The 14,525-nt window shown below is 35.5% G+C and overlaps 1 non-coding gene across 1 annotated transcript; it reads left to right on the top strand.

Annotated features, from left to right (window-relative positions):
- The first annotated feature begins 142 nt into the window (after positions 1-142).
- Positions 143-253, top strand: LOC140971937 (small nucleolar RNA R71). Its single transcript, XR_012174410.1, has one exon. It is a non-coding gene; the product is annotated as a small nucleolar RNA R71 (small nucleolar RNA).
- Positions 254-14,525: the final 14,272 nt, after the last annotated feature.

Here is a 14,525-nt window from a genome sequence, read left to right as displayed (position 1 = left end):
ATTTTCTGCTAATGAATCCAAATACTCCATAGCTTCATTTGGGTTTTTATCTTCAAAAGTTCCATTACACATGAATTCTATCATTTGCCTATCTTTAGGTATTAGACCTTCATAAAAGTGAGAAACTATTCTCCATGTTTCAAAACCATGATGTGGGCATGTATTAAGTAATTCTTTATATCTATCCCAACATTGATAAAATGTTTCTCCTTGTTTTTGAGAAAAAGTAGTAATTTGTCTTTTAAAAGAGTTTGTTCTATGGGAAGGAAATTTTTTTTTGAGAAATTGTTGTTGCATTTCTTCCCATGATCTTATTGAACTTGATCTCTAATTTTGTAGCCATGTTTTAGATTTATCTTTTAAAGAAAAAGGGAAAAGCTTTAATCAAACTATATCCATGCTACAATTTTGATCATTATAAGTGTTACAAACTTCCTCAAATTCTCTTAGATGTAAAAATGGATTTTCAGAATCTAAGCCATGAAAATTTGGTAAAAGTTGAATAATTTGAGGTTTAAAGTTGAAATTAGATGCATCAGGAGGAAAAACTAAACAAGATGGGGAACTAGTTCTAATAGGGTTCATATGGTGCCTAAGTTCTTAATTGATCAAGTTCTTGATTATTATTATAATTATTGTTATTATTGTTATCATTATCTTGATTATTTGAATTATCATCCATGTTTAAATTATTTTCAGATATTCGAATAAGTCTACCACTTTTTTTCGACTCAAAATACTCATACAAAAAAAAAAAAAACAACACAATACTTATAAATAAAACATAATTAACAAATATAAACTTAATTTATACCTCCCCGGCAACGGCGTCAAAAACTTGCTACTACTTAAATTATAATTCACCTAAGTGTAGGTTGTCTGCAAGTAACATATTTCGTAAGTACGAGATCGATCCACAAAGAAGTTATTTTAAGTTTAAATTTATTAATTTATAGATTACCAAATGCAAGAACGAAGTTTACAAATTATAAATTTTGTCAATGCTCGAGGATTTATTCTTGGTTTATGCAATATTGTTTAACTAAAAGTAAAACAAAAGAAACCACCATAAAAAATGGTTCCAAGAAAATTAAATACTTAAACACACACCTAATATAATATAGTTCCCACTATAGAAAATACCGAATTCACCGATATTTTATATATGGTACCTATGATTATATATATAACTATATAAATATATAACTGCATAAAATAAATATTAAATTAAATCATTATATTTCATTTAGAACAAGCACGTGAACTCAACTATTGCCTAAAGGAAATATTTGATTTAATAAGTTAGTTGCGGGAAAGTAAAAGTTAGTTGCGATAAAGTAAATGTTAGATGCGGAAAGTAAAAGTTAGTTGCGATAAAGTAAATGTTAGATNCACCAATAATTCATCCTCTTCACCTTGATATAATAGATTTAGCTTTCCATGAACTTACTTTTGATCAACACTAAAAACATCACTCATAATTTGGAAAATGAAAAATATATTGGAACTTAGAACTTTTATACACACTCACACTATATTTTACAATGAGATAGAATGATTCTCAAACTAGCACAAGGCCTCTATTTATAGGCCAAATGAGAGAAAGGGTCAAAAATTCTATTAATGCAATGTAGTTGTAATAGTAGTCTTTGTCTCCTCCAACTTCAATTCCATGCCCCTTCTTTCAATGCTTTGTTCCACGACATTAATCACCGAATTTGACTATGCTCAAAACCGCAAACATGTGGGGAATTGTCTGTAGATGAATTGGTCACTTGGTTCACCTCATTTGGTTAAATATTGAAATAGTTATAATTTTTTTACTATATGCTGGTCATGGTGAAAGTAAATTTGTCCTCCTTTTGATATTTTCACAATTTGATCATTTTAACCAACTTTTTAGGCAATCATTTCTTCTGCAAAGTTGTAGATAATTTCTCAAGAATTCCAAAAATATTTGAATCACCTCCATTTGAGTTTTCTAACTTCAGTTATCATTATTTTAGTAACACGTAGAAAACTTTAAAATAAAACATATTTAGTAAGACATTTAAATATAAACACACAATACTAAAATAACATAATTTTATAATTTTAATGAAACTTAAATTTTAAAATATAGGTTTTAACATATAATAAATTATTAATTTTAAGTTTCATCAAATATCTTTCAATTTTAAGTTGTAGAGATCGTTTTCAAGTTCTCCGGTACCAATTAAACATTCATTCTTGTAAATGTTGCAAACACCTTTGCTAAATAAACAAAAATGTCCATCTTTATCTAGTATAGAAATGGAAACAATGTTTTTCACCAATTCAGGTACAAACAAAACATCTCTTAAAATTAACTTAAAGTCATTGTTCAAAAGAAAGCAAACATCTCCAACGGCCTTGGCAGCAACTCTTACTCCATTGCCCATCCTCAAGAAGGTCTCACCTTCCCTAAGCCTCCTACTTCTTCCCATCACCTGCAAATCATTACAGATATGAGAGCCACAGCCGGTATCCAATACCCAAGAAGTCGAGTTAATTGAAATGTTTACTTCAATATAGAACATACCGTTTCCAGAACTTTTCTTGGCAAGATATTCCCTGCAGTTACGCCTCCAATGTCCAAGATTCTTGCAGTGATGACAGATGTCAGCAATCTTGTCAGCCTTCGCTGGTGTGGCTGCCACAGCGGGACTCGGAGTCTGCCTCTTCAAGGGCACGTTCTTCTTGGGACATTGGACAGAACGCTTCTTTCCCTTCCCAGGTGGACCAGTCTTTATACCAAATGAAGAGCCCACATAAAGAACCGACTTCTCTTTCTTGATGGTGGACTCAAAGGTAACAAGCATGTTTACCAACTCCTCAAGGGTCGGCTCCATCTTGTTCATATTGAAATTCACCACAAAAGGGTCAAACGAGCTAGGCTGTTACAAGAGCAACACGTCGGTGGTCAACTCCGAAGGCAACATCAAATCCATGCCAACGAGCTTGTACACAAGCCCAATCAACTTCAGGCCATGCTCATGGATCGAGACCCCATCTCTCTTGCACAAAGTGATCAGCTCCTTGACGGTAGCATGCCTAAGAGGTCGAGTCTGCTCACCAAAGAGCTCCCTGAGATGCAAATGAATGTCAGCAGCACTCTTTGCAGCCTCAAAACGCCTCTGTAGCTCATCATTCATAGAAGCCTACATATAACACCTGGCTTTCAAGTCATGGTCACACCATTCCTTGTAAGTCTGCAATTCCTCAGGAGTGCAGTCAGTCGGAGCCTCAACAGGGGCGACTCAACCATTGTATATGCTATCCTTTCCGAATTCAAGACGATTTTTAATTTTCTTAGCCAGTTGAGGTAGTTAGGTCCGGTTAATACGTGCTTGTCGAGTATTGCAGATAGCGGATTGCGAATCGAAGACATTGTCAAAATTTGTACTGAAAAGTAAAACAGATAAATGTTAATGACTATTTTAAAATATTTAGTAAGATATAAAGTATGGACTTTTACTTTATAAATTTTCGCCCATTGTTTTGACATTTTCACTACCCTTTAGTGAAAACGGGAAACTCCTTTCCTCAGTAGGTACGCAAGGTCCAATTAGCGAATTATGATCCCGAATAATATCAGCCAATCACAATTCCTAAAAGGTAGTTTCCAATTGCATCTCCATGCAACCCTATACGTAAACTTTTGTCTCACGTTTGATTAGGACCCAATAATATGATGTCGTTCATCTTTACGTGTCAGACCTTACCCATCGATGTTGAACCTTAATGGACGGTCGCCATGAGTTCTGTCAATAATATGAGGCGAAATCATTGGAGTTCTACGTAGTTCACATCACCATGTCAATGGATTTCACAGCTTTCCGATATCCAAGGCCCCCCCAATAATATGGGCCGAGCCCGGAACACGTCGATGGAAGACATGAAAATTATAAACAACTTTATAATTCCCCTTTTCGGGCTTAAAATTAATTTTAAATCTTATTCAAAATAAGGGTTTTTAATTTTGAAAGGTCTCATCATTAATTTTATTTTAAAAGCTCACCATGTTTGATCGTATGATTGTCGGATTTATGCAACTTTGTTATTATCATAATAATAACGCACATACTCATTATTTATAACATATCATGCATATATTATAAACAGTAAACAAAACAAGGATGATCAATCGCCCCAAAACTAATGGCCCGTGTGGGCTAAGCACGGGCCTAGGTCCAATCCTAGGGAAATGCATGGGATGCAAATGCAACTATTACATATGCTTCCAATATTTACATGTCTTCGATCTTCATGATCATCAAGACCACCATCTTCCAATCTTGATCTTCCACTATACTAATATTTACAAATAAATATCCGTGGAAAATAGTGATACATCTCATGGGGTGGGAACGGGCCATAAACCAAGCCCACTTTATAAATTGATAATTATTACAATCATTCAACACAAAATATCCTAGCATACACCTAGCAAATTGGGCTTGGGCTTTTGATCATCCTTCATGCATAATATCACATATCATACACCATCAATTAATTATCACAATAATCAATTGATCCAATATTATATATCTTGATCCAATCACTAACCGCCATGATTATAAACTAAATTAACAAAGTATACAAACACATTTGTCAACAATCTAATTAATTTATTTATAACCGAATTTCTTGTAAATCACAATTTACTATAAATAATTAAAGTCCAACTTCAATTATTTATCTCATGAGAAAATATTTACAGCTTTTTTAAATTTAAACTTAAGGGCCCAAAAATTCATTTTTCACCAAAAACATTTTGGCCCATTTAAATTTTACAAATTATGTTAGCCATCTAATGGCCCAACAACTTCAAGGCCCATGACACTTTGATAATCCAAAACACTTTTGAAAACCCTAGTCGTCATTGCCGTCGCCGGATTCCGGCCAACAAAATTTTTTTTTTATTTTTAATAGAGGGGTTCAGGCATCTCGAGGCCCGAGCTGCCCGAAAACCCCTTCCCATGGCCTTGTATTTTGTTGCAAAAAATCATCTCATGCGGTTAGAAATCGACCTCAATATAATATTATGTATATGCTACACAAAATAGTATCCTTAGCTCATGGTACCACATGAAAGGGGATCGATTAAGGTGCCCGTATGCGCAACGGAAGTTTCAAAATAATTTTTGTAGCAAGTAATTTGAACACCTTAAGCCAATAATATGTAGCAAATACAAAAAACACGAAATGACATTCATAGGGTGTTTTTAAGATTTTTACCTATCAATCTCTTTATATTGGTGATGGCTCCAACTAAGGTGTAAAAACCTTAGCTCTTGAGTGGCAAGACAATCTTCAAGCTTCCCTTTGAGCACACCTTGCTCAAATATTAAGCCCACCACCAACTAGCTAGAACTCCTCTTATTTTGCACTAGAAAAATAAAAAGATTTTTCTTTTGATAAGTATGTTCTTTCCTCAACAATTGAAGAAAGAAAATTGGAGAGAATGAATGAAAGAGATTTCGGCCAAGTGAGTTGTGGAGAGAAGGGAGGAAGACTTTTCTTGGTTGTGGAAAAAGTTAAAGCAAAAAGGTGCATGTGCATGCCATGCAATTAACTCAAAAGTTGTCTCCAACCTTTCACCTCCCTAGCATGCTTTTTCACTTGGGCTTGTAACAATTACAAGGCCCATGGACTTTTATTTAAATGTCCCAAACACATTTGAGATCATTTAAACTTTACTTGATTTTACTCAAGCCTACTAGTTTAATAATTATTTCTAATTGAGCTCTACAAGGTCCAATGTTATTTAATTAATCCAACATTTGAATTAATTTAATTATTTGGACTCTACTAGGTCTACTGGTGTTTAATTAATTGAACACTTGAATTAATTTAATTTAGTTCATAATAATGTTTATGAAAATCACAATTTTCAAATACATTATTTATTTGGCCAACTTTTACTTTAGGAATACTTCCACAAATTAAAAGTCACATTCCCCTTATAGAAGTCATACTTCTAATTTTATTTACGCTTATAAACTCCTTTATAAGTCGTTCAACACATTGAACTATTTTACTTCTCAACGGGATCTAGAAAGCTAGTACTTGTGTGGCCCTCAATGGTTCATTGATACAACTAGCCGTGGGTTCACATCTCCTTGTGATTCGCACTAAACATGTCCTTATTTGAGCATACCCCAATTGCTCCATTCTTACTTATCAACTCCTTGATAATAAGAACGTCAGAACTCAAGTCTGATAGTACCCAACCAATTATGTTAAACGCCTAGCAGCATCGCTTACATGATTCCCTAGGTATCAAATGATAGTACCTGCAAGAACCATTCAATTATAGTTAGCGTACAGTACGGTCCCTTCAACTCATATATCCCGACCGATTCGACAACTATTGGTATATCGAGAGTTGTCAATGAATCGATACTATGTGTCATGTCGTAGTTGCATCGATGGTGTAATCTATGAAACCCCTTTCATAATTACCAATATACTCTGATCAGAGATTTCATACTACATACACATAGGATATCCATACCCGGAGGTAAGCGGTGAATCCCCGACTACAATGCATCGACTCCTATATGTTTCGACAAAACACCTAATCTTCCCACCTGATGACCCCATATGAGTCGTTAAACAAGTCAAAGTGTAATGCTAGCACATAGAGTCTCAATGTTGTCCCGGGTCATAAGGACTAATGGTGTACAACCATAAACTAGGACGTTTCTACTCGATAAGTGAGAACCACTTAGAAAGTCCTTTATGAAGGGTTGTTCAATGCACTCTACCAGGAGCACCTATCTGCATGCTCGGACATCACAATGTCCCCTACCAATGAAACATGGTACTCAGATCACAGATACTAGTCTCGAACTCGAGCGGCCTATATCATTCTTAGCAGCGGCTGAATCGACTAGGAACTGTTTAGAATATACAGTATTGCAAATATGAGTTTCATGATACTCATCATATGAGCATCTCATATTCTTTCGACTATTTGTATATTCAAGGACTTTATCTATGCAACATGCATGGGTATACAGATAAAGAAGTGCCAAAACAATAATTTCAAATATTATTAAAATAAAGTCTGTTTATACATGGAGTTTTGTTGTGAACACTAGGCCAACACTTGGCTCGACGTGCACTTACTCTGACAACATGCACGTATACACACACTCACTTGGCCTTTGCATACACACACATCTCTTGCACCCTTTCATTTTTTTTGGAGAGAATTGGTAGGGTTCTTAGTTCTTTGTCCAGCAGCCACCCTCTCTTTCAAATTATTTCAGCAACCACACGTTGATTTTAGCAACAAAATCGTGACTCAATTCGCCCAGATCGCTTCCCGCACCGCGTCGCTTCGTTATTCGCCGTATCGCAAGTTTAAAGATCAAAGGCATGTATATTCCTTTGTTTTCGCATTGATCTTGTCACATTAATTATTTTGATGTATATTGTATGAAAAACATGTGTATGTTATGCAAACGTTTGAGCAAAAATGTTTGAAACGAATTTGGATATAAAAAAACCGATTCTACTGTCTTTTCGAATACTGTTAATTTTCGGTCGATTTTCTGGAAAAACTTTCAGCATACAAAACATAGCACTTTTCAATATCTTTGATTTGACCGTAAATTCGTAATTTTTTGTTAAGAAACGAGAGAGATATGATTTTTATCGTAAAACCGCACAAGCTGTGAAATTTCTGTGTCACAAAATTCGTCACCCTCTGTTATTTCAAATTCTACGACTTATAGGTTGGTTTTCTAGAAATGTTTTCAACACATGATTTGTATTAATCTATGTTATCTTCGATTTGACAATAAATTCGTAATTTTTTGATAAGAAATGAGAGAGATATGATTTTTATCGTAAATCCGCTCAAGCTGTGAAAATTTGTGAATGTTCTTCATGTTTTCTTAAGTTTTGGTTGCAGGCTTCATTGGAATCTCCTGAATCTTTGTTGCTTCGGTTAGTGCAACAAGTCCAGAGTGTTACAACGAAGCCCTCGACGCTTTTTGAGTATGTTCGACATGCAAAATGAAAATGTTTTATGTTTTTGAGGTATGCGAAAAGCCTTGTGACCAAATATGAACGGGTTTGGAAGTCGGTGAACGTGGCCGAGGACCTCTCCGTCCCGGTAAAGCATGACCGGGTTTAGATCAAGATTGAAAAATGGTAAAGCATGACCATGGACCAATCCACCCAGTAAAGCGTGATCGGAGATCTCATGTATGTGGTAGTGGACATCCCTTCTAGCCCAATACTGTGGTTTAGTCTGATCAGACGCATTTATGTTACGGGTCACTCGCAAAATGATGTTATGTATGTTTAAGTATGTATGATGCAAGTATGTTTATAAAAAAGGTTTATGAAATGATGGCACGTCTATGTTTATGTACGTATGTTCAAGTTCTAGTATGTACGCTCTACTTTAAAATGCATGTGGTTTTTATTACGTATTATTTGTTATTCTCAGTTTATACATGTTGAGTCTTTAGACTCACTAGACTTGATCGATGCAGGTGAGGGCGAGTATGAGGAGACAAGGGGTGGGGACCAATGAAGCCGGCTCGATCTGTGCAGGAGGCTAAACCCGAGGACCGCCTACGTTTTTAAGTCATTATGCATGTTTCAAATACTCTGATTTTCACAAGACTATTTACGATGTTTAAACGATTACCTTTTTGCAAACTTTGTTTGTAATTGTTTTCATTTCAAATATTTTTAGACGAGCAAATTATTTTCATCGTGATTTGAAGGTCTATTACTTATTTAAGAAAATTTTTTTTTTCCACAAAATTTTAAGTAGTTCAAAACACGGTACATTACAAATAATCCACTCGGACTTATAAAAATCATAAAAATTGAGTTCAAGAGCATTGTATGATCGAACAGATTGAATTTTATGTCCAAACTGAGTATGAATCAACTAGCAGAAAGTTGGAAACATATTCAAAACATCTGATTTAGACTTCAGCAAATAGATCCATGTGACACGAGTTTGATCATCAACTATATTAAAAAAAATACTTGTATCCCTCAATGCTCAATGGAGTAACCCACCCCAAATATCAATGTGAAGTAGGTGAAAAGGGCTATTACACACTGTGTTTTGTGAAATAAAAGGTAACCTCTTTTTCTTGGACCAAGGACATATCGAACAATGCATTACACCATCATGTCTTAAAGAAATAACTCCAAAATCATTCTCTAAAACTAACAGCTTAGGAAAAGAAGGGTGGCCCATTCTATAACGCCACAACTCTAGTTTTGAAAAAAAAACATTACAGACTATTGGATAAGGGCTGGAATGATGCAGAACATATAGATTTCCCATCTTGCTACCCATCTCAACCATCTTGTTCGTGTTAAGTTCTTGAATAATACAGGAATCAGAAAGAAAGTGAACCGAGCAAGGAATTTGACTAGTTAACGAGCTGATAGAGAGCAAGTTAAAACTAAATTGAGGGACGAACAACACATTATCCAGATAAAAATTAGGAGACAGTCGTACTGAACCAATATGTGTGGCATACACTATTGAGTTATTAGGCAAAGTAACATTTGAAGAAAATAACTTGCTCGAAGAGAAAAAATTCAATGAACAACAAATATGATTAGTGGCTCTTGTGTCTAATACCCCACTTGAATTGAGAGAGGGATTAAGACAAAAAGACAAAGAATAATTACCACTGAAACAGGAAGCAGAAAGTTCAAGCTATTGTGTGGCCAGTGTGCTGGGATGACCAAGCTGAAGCTGTGAACTCAAGAAGGCAATAAGTTGTCTGCACTGATCGGGATTCAGAGAATTTGCCATTGAACTCACTGAGGAAGCAGGTGAAGTATTTTTTTGTAGAGCCCAAAAATCAGTACACGTAAACCCTTGAATTTATTTAAATTGATAAATTATTTATTTAATTTTAAAATGGTTTTAGCACGGCATGATTGATTGTTGTGCATGACTTTAAATTATTATAGTTTTAATTAATGCACGTTAAAATGTTTTCTTGAGTTTCATGTTTCAGGCGAATATTCGATGCGTGATCGGGAAAAAGAGATCGGCGATGATTTAGGCGATTTTGAGAAAATGTGGTATTTTATTTCAAGTCATGAAATTTGGTATTTTAAAAGAATTATGAAATTTTAAGAATTTTTAAAGCCTAATTTAATTTATTAAGTGATTTTAAGATTTTAAACTTTTAAAGTTTTTTACATGTGTATTTTATTTTTAATTAGGGGATTTTGTAAAGTTAGTATTGGGTTAACATGTTAATTAGCATGTTAATTAATTAATTAAGCAAAATATTTCCCCTAAATAATCATACACACACATTTTACACACACTCACACACACTTACATGCTTTTTACACACACCATCAGCACACACAATTCACACACCTTGCATTCACTCTTTTTGGAAGAGAAAAACCTAGGGTTCTTAGGTCATTCCAGCAGCCATCTTTCCCATGCATAATTTCTGAAGATTTACGTTGGTTTTTCGAGCAAAAATCGTGCCGCAAGTCGTTCTGGATCGAGTCTCACATTCTCTCACGTCGTTATCCATCGTATCGTGAGTTTTAAAGATCAAATGCTTGTATATTTTTTCGTTTTTGCATCGATCTTGTTAGAGTATATGTTTTGATGTTTATTGTGTATAAAAATCCATGTTTGTTATGAAAAATTTTGAGCAAAAACGTTTGAAACGATTTTGAATCAAAATTTTAGATCTCAAAACCGAGTTTGCTGTAATTTCGAGTACTGTGAATTTTCGGTCGCTTTCTGGAAAAACTTTAAACATAAAAAATGTATTACTTTTTGTTACCTTCGATTTGATAGTAAATTCGTAAATTTTGGACAAGAAACGAGTGAGTTATGATCATTTCTGTGGGACTACTCAAACTGTGACGTTTTTAAAATGTGTTCTTTTGAATTGTTTGTTGCAGGCTTCGTTGAGAATCTCCGAATGGTCATTGCTGTGTAGGTTGTGTCATGTGTTGGGATCAGTCATCTTTCGGTGTTTCGTTTCGAGTCGGTATAGGTTTGGTTGCATTAGAAGGCATAGGGAAGTGAATGGGTTGAAGATGGCTTTTTGGGGTTGAGTTCGCGCAGGACTAGAGCCGCAGCGTTCGCATCATGCAGCGCCGCGGCGTTGTAGGGTATTGCCTAGGCGCCTGTCAGGCGCTGTAACGTTGCTCTTCAGCGCCTAGGCGCTGGTTCAGGTATCTTCAGGCTTCGAGTTTAGCTGCTATTGCCTCCTTAGGGTACTAATACATCGCTATGTCCAAGCCTTATGAGGGTTAGACTAGTTGTTACGAGTCTTGAATGGGAATCTGTAGGACCGAGCGCTTGCCGCTTTACCAAAAGCTATAGCTGGTGGTACTGGTGCAACTCAAATCTTTTAAACCACACAGCAACACAAGCACCACGGTTCGATCGCTCTACCAAGCAGGGACAATTATTGCACCCAACAATCTCCCTCCCAATAATTGAAAACCTTCCAATCAATGAGAATCGAACTCGTGACCTTGGCTCTGATACCAATTTTAGGAGCGAGCGCTTGCCTCTTTACCAAAAGCTATAGTTGGTGGTAATGGTGCAACTCAAATCTTTAAACCGCACAACAGCTCAAGCACCACGGTTCGATCGGTCTACCAAGCTCTTTGAGTTACGATTTAAACGGGGTTCGGGTTTTTTTTCGTTTGATTGGGAAATGTCCATTCTTCACATCAAGATTTGGTTCGGGGTTTGATGTCATGGTTTAGTATAATGTTTAAATTTGGTCAAGTCCCGAGTGGTCTAGAAATTCATAAGTTATTTATTACTTCGGTGGTGAGTTTGATTGGTATGATTAAGTTATGAATTTTAAGTTGCATGAAACGTGTTAGTATGTGCTGCGACAGCCCAAGCGAGATCCAATGAATCCCTCAACGCTATGTAAGTATGTTCAATGTGCAAAAGAAAATATTTTATGTTTTTGAGGTATGCTAATTGTCTTGTGACCAAATATGAAAGGGTTTGGAAGCCGAAGAACGTGTCCGGGGATCTCTCCATCCCGGTAAAGTATGATCAGGTTTTGATTAGGATTGGAAAGTGGTAAAGTATGACTAGGGACCAATCCACCCGGTAAAATATGATCGGGGATCTTATGTATATGGTAGTGGACATCCCTGACAGCGTAGTATTGTAGTTTAGTATGATCATATGCACTATGTTACGGGTCACTTGCTTTGAAACATATCTCTACGCAAAATGATGATGATATGCATGTTTAAGTATGTATGATGCAAGTACGTTTATGAAAATATTTATGAATCGAAGGCACGTCTATGGTTATATAAGTATGTTCAAAGTTAAGTTATGTGTGTGTTACTTTTAATGCATGTGGATTTTATTATGTATTATTCGTTATTCTCAATTTATGCTTCTTAAGTCTTTAGACTCACTAGACTTTATCAATGCAGATGAGAACAAGTATGAGGAGACGAGAGGCGTGGATCAGTGAGCTGGCTCGGACTGTGCAGTGGACTAACCAGAGGACCGCCTTAGTTTTCAAGGATTTTATTTTATGCATGATAAAATTGTTTACTCTGATTTCTTTTAACGAGTTACTTTATGTTATTTTAAGACAAATACATCTTGCAAGTTCGTTTACATTTCAAACATTTGTTCAAGCATTTTACTTACAAGTGTATTTTGAGAAATTGTTATTCATTTAAAAAAAATTTATTTTTCCGCAAATTTTAAGTATGTTTAAAATTACGGCGCTACATGTTTGGTTGACATATATCTGCCGACCACTACCTAATTGCTGTTGTTTATACATCGGATGACCAACCGGATAGTCGTGGACTTTGCAACACTTGTCAATTTTGTGGCTTTTAATATGACAGTGAGAGCAAACTGGCTTATCACCAGAGTTTTCTTTAGCATATTGATTCCCCTTAGCCATAGCCACGACGGAAGATTGCTGAGCGAAAGAGTATTGATCAGTAGAAGAACCTGTAATATCTTTGTGTATAGATCGCTGCCTTTCTTCCTGAACAACTAGCAAAAAATCTTAGAAATCACAGGAATTGGATCAATCATCAATATTTGAGCACGGATCTATGCATAAGACTCATTCAGTCCCATTAAAAACTGCATCACACACTCTTGACTTTGATAATTGACCCAATCCTTCATTGATCCGCAATTACAGACAGATACAGGCTGAAAATCCTTCAACTCATCCCAGAGAGTCCGCAATTTGGTGTAATAGGAATTAATGTCCATGAAGCCTTGATGTAAACTAGTCAAAAGCTTCTTGATTTGAAAAATTCTCGTAGCATTACTCTTGTGAAACCGATCTCTTAAGTCGATCCAAATTTCAGATGCCGTAGTTATATACATCAGACTATCCGCTATTTCTCGGCTAACAGAGTTCAAAATCCACGAAATGACCATGATGTTGCAGCGATTCCAAGCTCCATACATCAAATCATCCAGCTTAGGGCGTAAACAAGTGTCATCAACAAAGACAAGCTTATTTTTGGTTGTTAACGCGACATGGCTCGACTCCAAGTGTTGTAATTAGTACCTGTGAGTGGATGCGAGACTAACACCAATCCAGGATGATCTCTGTTCTGGAGATAAAATGGACTGCTCGAGTCTTCAGAAACTATTCGGCCGTTGGAATTGTTCATAGCTTGAGAGGAGGTTGAGGCTTGATTTCCCTTGGCCATAGAGAACCACAACCGCAGCTTAGCAATTTATTGCTCTGATACTATATTAGGAAACAAAAATCGATTGAACAAAAAGAATCTCCATTGATGCAAGCTCAAGTCTTCACGCGAGTACAAAAATGGAAAGAGAATTGTTCAATGATTGTACAGTAACCGTTAGGAATTATTTATAGGTGTAAATGTGTGAGCGTGTATCAACATATAGAAAACGTGTTTCTCCATTTCTCCACTAACGCTTTTAATACTTCCAGAGGAGGTAAATAAATGATGAAGAAAGAGTGGCCCCTGTTATAGGCCATTGTTTCTTTAAGAAAACACTCTCTACACATACATGGTGATGATTAATTTATATTCGACTTCTCCGAGGTGGTTATGTTTGGAATTGATATTCCACTGCCTCAACATATATTACATAAAAAATTCAAGAAATATGTACAAACAAAAGTGCTTTTGGATTGACCAAACTAGTATTGAGCTGAATGATATGATAATTTGCTTCACAAAAGAGAGAAATTTGGCATGATAGAACCCGGTTTATTTACTATGTAATTTCTATACATTTTTGCAAATTCGTCTATTTAAGAAAACTACTTGTTCAATTATTATATTCATAAAAAAAAAAATTATTCTTCTCAACAACGCCGATCAAGTTATTTTTTGTCAAATTCAATCTAGTTATAGTCTTATACCCCGACCAGAGTTTAGGCAAAGTTAAAATAAATTCATCTCCAAATGATATAGATTAACAACACAATCACGATACACCCGCAAATTAGTTATAAAAATTAAGT

The sequence above is a fragment of the Primulina huaijiensis genome, chromosome 2 (assembly GCF_012295235.1).
Source record: "Primulina huaijiensis isolate GDHJ02 chromosome 2, ASM1229523v2, whole genome shotgun sequence".
NCBI lineage: Eukaryota > Viridiplantae > Streptophyta > Magnoliopsida > Lamiales > Gesneriaceae > Primulina > Primulina huaijiensis.
Note: the sequence above shows the minus strand (reverse complement) of the source record. Positions and strands in the feature narration are given on the sequence as shown.